Source organism: Otolemur garnettii, unplaced genomic scaffold (assembly GCF_000181295.1).
Source record: "Otolemur garnettii isolate 467f Iridium unplaced genomic scaffold, OtoGar3 scaffold00054, whole genome shotgun sequence".
In the NCBI taxonomy this organism is placed as follows: domain Eukaryota; kingdom Metazoa; phylum Chordata; class Mammalia; order Primates; family Galagidae; genus Otolemur; species Otolemur garnettii.
In genome coordinates, this window is record NW_003852449.1 from 1,585,145 (window position 1) to 1,591,033 (window position 5,889).

Genomic DNA, 5,889 nt, shown 5'->3' on the forward strand with positions numbered 1-5,889 from the left:
GAGCAATCGGTGAGAGACAGGAAGAGAGCAGAGCCATCTCCAGCTCCCTCCATGTGTGTGGGCACTGCTGACAGGCAGATGGCGCCTCTCACAGCTGTTCAGAAGGGGCGTCCAGGACCACCTCTGGGGCTGAAGTAGACCTCCCCATGGTGAAGACGTGGAGTTCTGGACAGAGGAAATTGTACCATGTGGCAAATCTCTTCTCTTCTCCCAGGAAGTCCTGAGAACTTTTTCCTGGAGGAAGAAAAAGAATGTACAGGAATGGGGTGGCAGAGGGAGCTCAGAGGTGTGGAGATGCTGAGACAGCCCTTGGCCTTCTGCTGGCTGCTTGTGTGCACGTGAGCTGCACGTGTCTCTAGGACCTGTGGGCAGGGATGCCTGCCCTTCGTCCACCCAGAGTTCTGATGCCCTCGCCCAGCAGCAGCTTCTGCCCAGCTCTGTGCTGCAGCCTTGCACCACCCCAGCTCTGCACCAGTGCCTGTCTTGCCCGTGGTTCTGCATCCTGCTTCAGCTCTTGGCTAGAAGGCCAGCCCCAGCTTGGTGGGGCTGGGCCCGTGGTGGCCCTCGCCTGCTTTGAGGAGGTTTTCTTTCTTCCTTTTTTGCATTGTCTTTGGGTTGGCACTTGAAAGAGCTCAACAGGCCATTACAGTCACGCAGTCAGACAAAGATCTTTTAAGAGAATAATCATCATTTGTTTCCCAGTTGGCATTTCTGGAGATTTAGCAGGATAATCTTGGATGTACGTCAGCAGGCATGAGCAGGAATCATCTTAATCCTTGACAAGGCGTGCAGATGAACTGGGACCACGTGAAAAGGGTACAAAGAATTTTTCTTGCTCCTTTTCCTCCCGAATTCCAGCCGTAGAGGCTTGTGTAATTTCTCGTTGGGGGAAGGGTGTCCTTTTGATCCAGCTACCCAGTGCAGAGATAGGACTTCTAAGGCCTTCAGCTTTGGAGACCCTCTGGCAGCTCTGTCTACTCTGGTACAGTCTTTATTACTGAAGAGATTTCTGTCTCAAATCTCATGGGAAACATAGTTTAAACTCCTCTGCACCTTCTTTTAAAGTCCTGACTTGAGTTAGCCTCAAAGAGGCAGCTGCTGAATTCCTGATTCTGTTTGATTTTAAGCAAATGAGCCCTCGAGTAGAAGATAGCTCTCGCTCTTTCCTCCACAAGTCTGCCCTGCACAGATCCTTCCCTCCAGCATCAGCAGTGTGTAGACCAGTCTGAGGAAGGGGGGCAGGCGGCACCTGTCACCTCCTGCACTGGCAGACCCAGGTTCCATGTGCCCTGATGTGAGCAGACCCCTACCTGAGGAGCTTGAGGAAGTTAGGCAGGAAAGAAAGGGCATTTGTGGAGCCAACGTTTTTCTCTTGTAATTCTTTCCCTATAAATCATATCTTCCTTTTATATTTTCCTCTCTCCTCAATCCCCAGTATACCCTCTAGTATTCCTAATATTAGTTGAAAAAAGCGAATGACCTCACAGACTTTTTTCCCAAAACTTAAGTTAATTACCAGTTATCACTTTGATATTTGGTAAAGTTTTACTGCAACTATTTCCAATTAGCTATAATAATTTATATAATTTTTGGTTCATCTTTTGACCACCATCTAACCAGAATCACATAGAATTTAGAAGTGGAAGGCTCTTCAGTGTTTAGTCCAAGGAGGTCGCATGTGGTTCAGCTTGTTTGCTGACTGTAGTCTGTTGTGGGGGGGCTGTGTTGAGAGCGAGTCTGAGGACAGCGCTGGGCATGGAGGGAAAGACCTCTATGAACTATTCATGATATCTGCAGGCAGCAGGGTGATATGTAGCTGGTATTCCCGGTTCTAATTAAACGCTCTTATTTTGTACTTGAGGAAACTGAAGTCTAGAGTAATAATGTGGCTTTCCCAAGGCCAGGTAGTAAATTAACAGGAAATAAAGGACTTGAGCCCACTGTGTTGGGGACTTTCAGTAAACACAGAGGAGTAATCTTCCACCTTTTTCTGCTCTCCCAGTCTTGCTACAAGGGAAATAAAGATACAAAACTTAGATATTAAGCCTTAAGGACAAACAGAAGTGAACAGGACATGAGCAGATAGAAAATTTTGGAAATATAACAGGTAGAGAAACTATGGTAAATAAAGAGTATTTTTAGTCTTTGCTCACAGTTTCCAGCCCCGGAATAGCCTTTGGGACTTCCTGAGTGATAGGAGTGACTTTCTCATGCTAATGTGGGGGCTCACTGTGGGCCCCTCGGTGGGCTTCCCGTTTGAGGCTGACCTTCCCAAGGACCAGTCACAGGACTGGGGAGCTGGAGACTGGGTTCAACCATGTGGCATGTGGTGTAATTGACAAAAACTCAGACACTGAAGTTGGAAGGAGCTTTCTGTTTGCTAAACACTTTGATGTGCTGGAGTGTAGTATGTCCTGACTCCCTGGGGAGAAGGCACTGACGTTCTGCATGACCTGGCCTGATGTGTCCCCTTTGTAATAAAGCTTTTGTAAGTACAGCACTTTCAGTGAGCTCTGTGGTTGTTTGGCAAATTACTGAACGTGAGGAGTTGAGGGAACCCCAAAATTTTCAGTCAGTGGTCAGAAGTGTGGGAGACCTGGGGACTAAATTGGTGGCTAGCGCTTATAGCAAGGGTAATCTTTAGGAGACTAAGCCCTTACCTGAGGAGTCTGGTGTTAACTCTGGTTATTGTGTCAGAATTGAGTTGCAGGTCACCCAACTGGCGTAAATGGAGCAGCAGGTATAGGATGAGGGGAAAGTGAGCCACTGTGTTCTGGAGATGACCTGCAAGGCTGAGGCACGAGGGGCCGTGGGAAGTAGAGAGGGGTGGACTGAACCTGGGGATGGGACGCACTCCACATCTCTTTCCTTCCCTCCATGTGGGCATCCAGGTTGCTGCTTCTCCCTGCTCCATTAGACCCGTAGCTCATTCTCTGGAATAAATGCATTGGTAGATTCCTAGGCATGGGCTACTGAGGCCATGGGAGTGTGAGCTATGGGATGGAGAACTGGAATTGAGTGCATTGGGTTAAAGTCTGTATGCTGAATTTTGGGGGGTCCTCAGCCTCCATGTTTTACTCTGTTCATAGAACCTAAAGCTAAGCTTGCAATGACACTGTCCACCATTCCTGACCTCACAGTGGATATGGAGACTCTTCTATGGAGAAATTGTGAGACCTTCCAGTGCTGACATGTGGGGGACTTCCTACACAGAAAGGTGGGCTCAAACCTGGAAATGAAACCCATCGAATTACAGACCCCATTTACCTTCTCAGGTACTCAGTCCTTCAGTCTTAAACATCGGTGGACAGCCCAGACTCAGCAGACACTGGGAAAAGAGGCCAACATGAGAGAGAGAGAGGCCAAAACAAAGCAGAGCAAACCAACAGGAGCCTGGAAGAAGAATGAGAGCGAGGGACAAAGCAGAACTCCACCAGCAAAACACAGATGGCCTCACAAAACAAAAACCTCAGCCCCAAACTTAATACTCTCACAAAGATGTGAAAAAGGCCAGGCACAGTGGCTCATACCTATAATCCCAGCACTCTGGGAGGCCAGGGTAGGAGGATCACTTGAGGCCAGCAGTTCAAGACCAGCCTGAGCAACATAGTAAGGCCCTATCTCTACAAAGAAAATTTAAAAATTAGTTGGGCACAGGGGCTAGAGCTTCAGGGGCTGAGGCAGGAAGATCACTTTAGCCCAGGAGTTCAGGGCTGCAGTGAGCTCTGAGGGTACTACAGCACTTCAGCTTAGGTGATAGAGCAAGACCCTGTCTCTTAAGAAAAAAAGAAAAAAGAGTATAAGACACTTGAAAGCTATGTGATCTTGGACAAGTTCTATAACATCTCTAGTCCACAGTATCACTATCAAGTAGGATGATAATCGTACATGACTCTGTTGGAGATAAGATAAAATAATATATGTAAAGTACTCAGACAATGCCTGGCCTATAGCAAGTGCTATGATTAGTTATTATTAAGAAAGGACTCTTGCCACCAACCCATGAATGGATTAATAAACTGTGACACATGAGTACCATGGAATACTGTTCAGCGATAAAAAAAGATGAAGATTTTATATCTTTTGTTTACCTGGATGGAGTTGAAAGACATTCTGTTTAGTAAAGTATCACAAGAAAAGAAAAAGCAAGTATCTAACGTCTTTGGTACTAAATATGAAACCAATATATAAACAACTACATGTATTGCCTAGTGTGAGGGAGGGGAGAGTGGGTGGGGAAGGGCCAGGGAGTGGCAGGATCTCTCCTGAGGTGCACAATGTGAGGGTGTTCAGCACACCCTTAGGTGAAGGGCTCAACTACAACTTGAACTTTACCTTAGACAGTGAAAACAATGTAACCTAAACATCTGTGCCATCATATCACTCTGAAATAAAAAAGGGCTCAAGGCTTGGAGCCTGTGGCTCAAGTGGCTAAGGTGCCAGCCACATACAGCTGAGCTGGCAGGTTCAAATCTAGCCCAGGCCCGCCAACCAACAATGACGGCTGTGACCCAAAAATAGCCAGGCATTGTGGCAGGCGCCTGTAGTCCCAGCTACTTGGGAGGCTGAGGCAGGAGAATCACTTGAGCCCAGGAGTTAGAGATTTCTGTGTGCTGTGAGCTGTGATGTCACAGCTCTTTACCCAGGGTGACAGGTTGAGGCTCTATCTCAAAAAAAAAAAAAAAAAAAAACCAAAAAAGACTCAATCTGAAATGAAAAAGAGAAAAAAGAGCTCTTCAAAATTAAAAAGAAATATAAAATTGACATCAAAGTGTTGGCAGAAAGAGTTGAGATCTCTCAGAAAGCAGAACAAAAATACAGAGAAATGGAACATAGAGAGGGGACGGGATGACACGAGAGGTTCAGATCAGGCTTCAAACACAGGACTTCTGTATGTTCCGGAGAGCGCAGAAAAGACAAATGAAAGGAGATTATTAAGTAACCAATGAAAAATTTCACAGAATGGAAAGTCACAAATTTCTGCACTACAAGACCAAGAAAGAGAACCCAAGGGAGAGCGGTAATGGGCTGTGTAGTGAGGGACGTCCCGGTGACAGCCGGGCAGTGAGCAGGAGAACAACGGGCCAGAATGAATCTGAAGGACAGACACTCGGGAGTGGTGAGGGATGGGCAGTGGAGCTGCGAGTGCATTTGAAGATTTGGATGAAAACATTTGACAGATGAGTTTGAGCAAAATTAGAAATAAGTACATGGAAAATTGAGCAGATAAAAATGAGGCCAATGTTAATTCTAGGAAAAACAACTACAAAGGAAGCAACAGAGTAAACCTCTGGGCTCAGCAGTGAAAAGTGTTTATCTAAGCATGAGACATACAGCTAATTAACTGCACTCACGGAGGAAGCTGTGTTGGGAGGACAGGTGGAGAGGAAAAGTGTTAGTGTTACAAGAGAACTGAATATTCCCTGCCACATTCAGAAAATAATTGTTAATGCCTAAAATGCACAGATCAAAAAATACCAGCATAAGCTTTTCATTGAGAAATGTGGTGTTGAACTTCCGCTTCCAGCCACAGTGTAATAGCAGGGACCAGACTTAGCCTTCTGCTAAAACCATCAAGAAACTGGACATAACGTATGAAGAGAAATCATGTTTCAAAATATTACGACTTAGGCAAGGAAGGACAATGGTCTCTGAGAGCAGGACCTAATGAAATGGGTCCTGTGATCTCTCTCTCTGCCTTGAGAGAGTCCTGCCATTAGGGGGCAGAGAGGGGAAATCAGGGTGGAGCCAGGTGGACTCCCTGAATTGGGGAAACGGAGCTGGGGAGGGAGAGCAGGGTGCTCGAGTGTGCAGGATATGGCCTGCAGGGAAAGAAGGGGCAGAGTCAGGAGCTCCAGAGGCCTACAGAGCATCCCCTCCAGGCTTCAG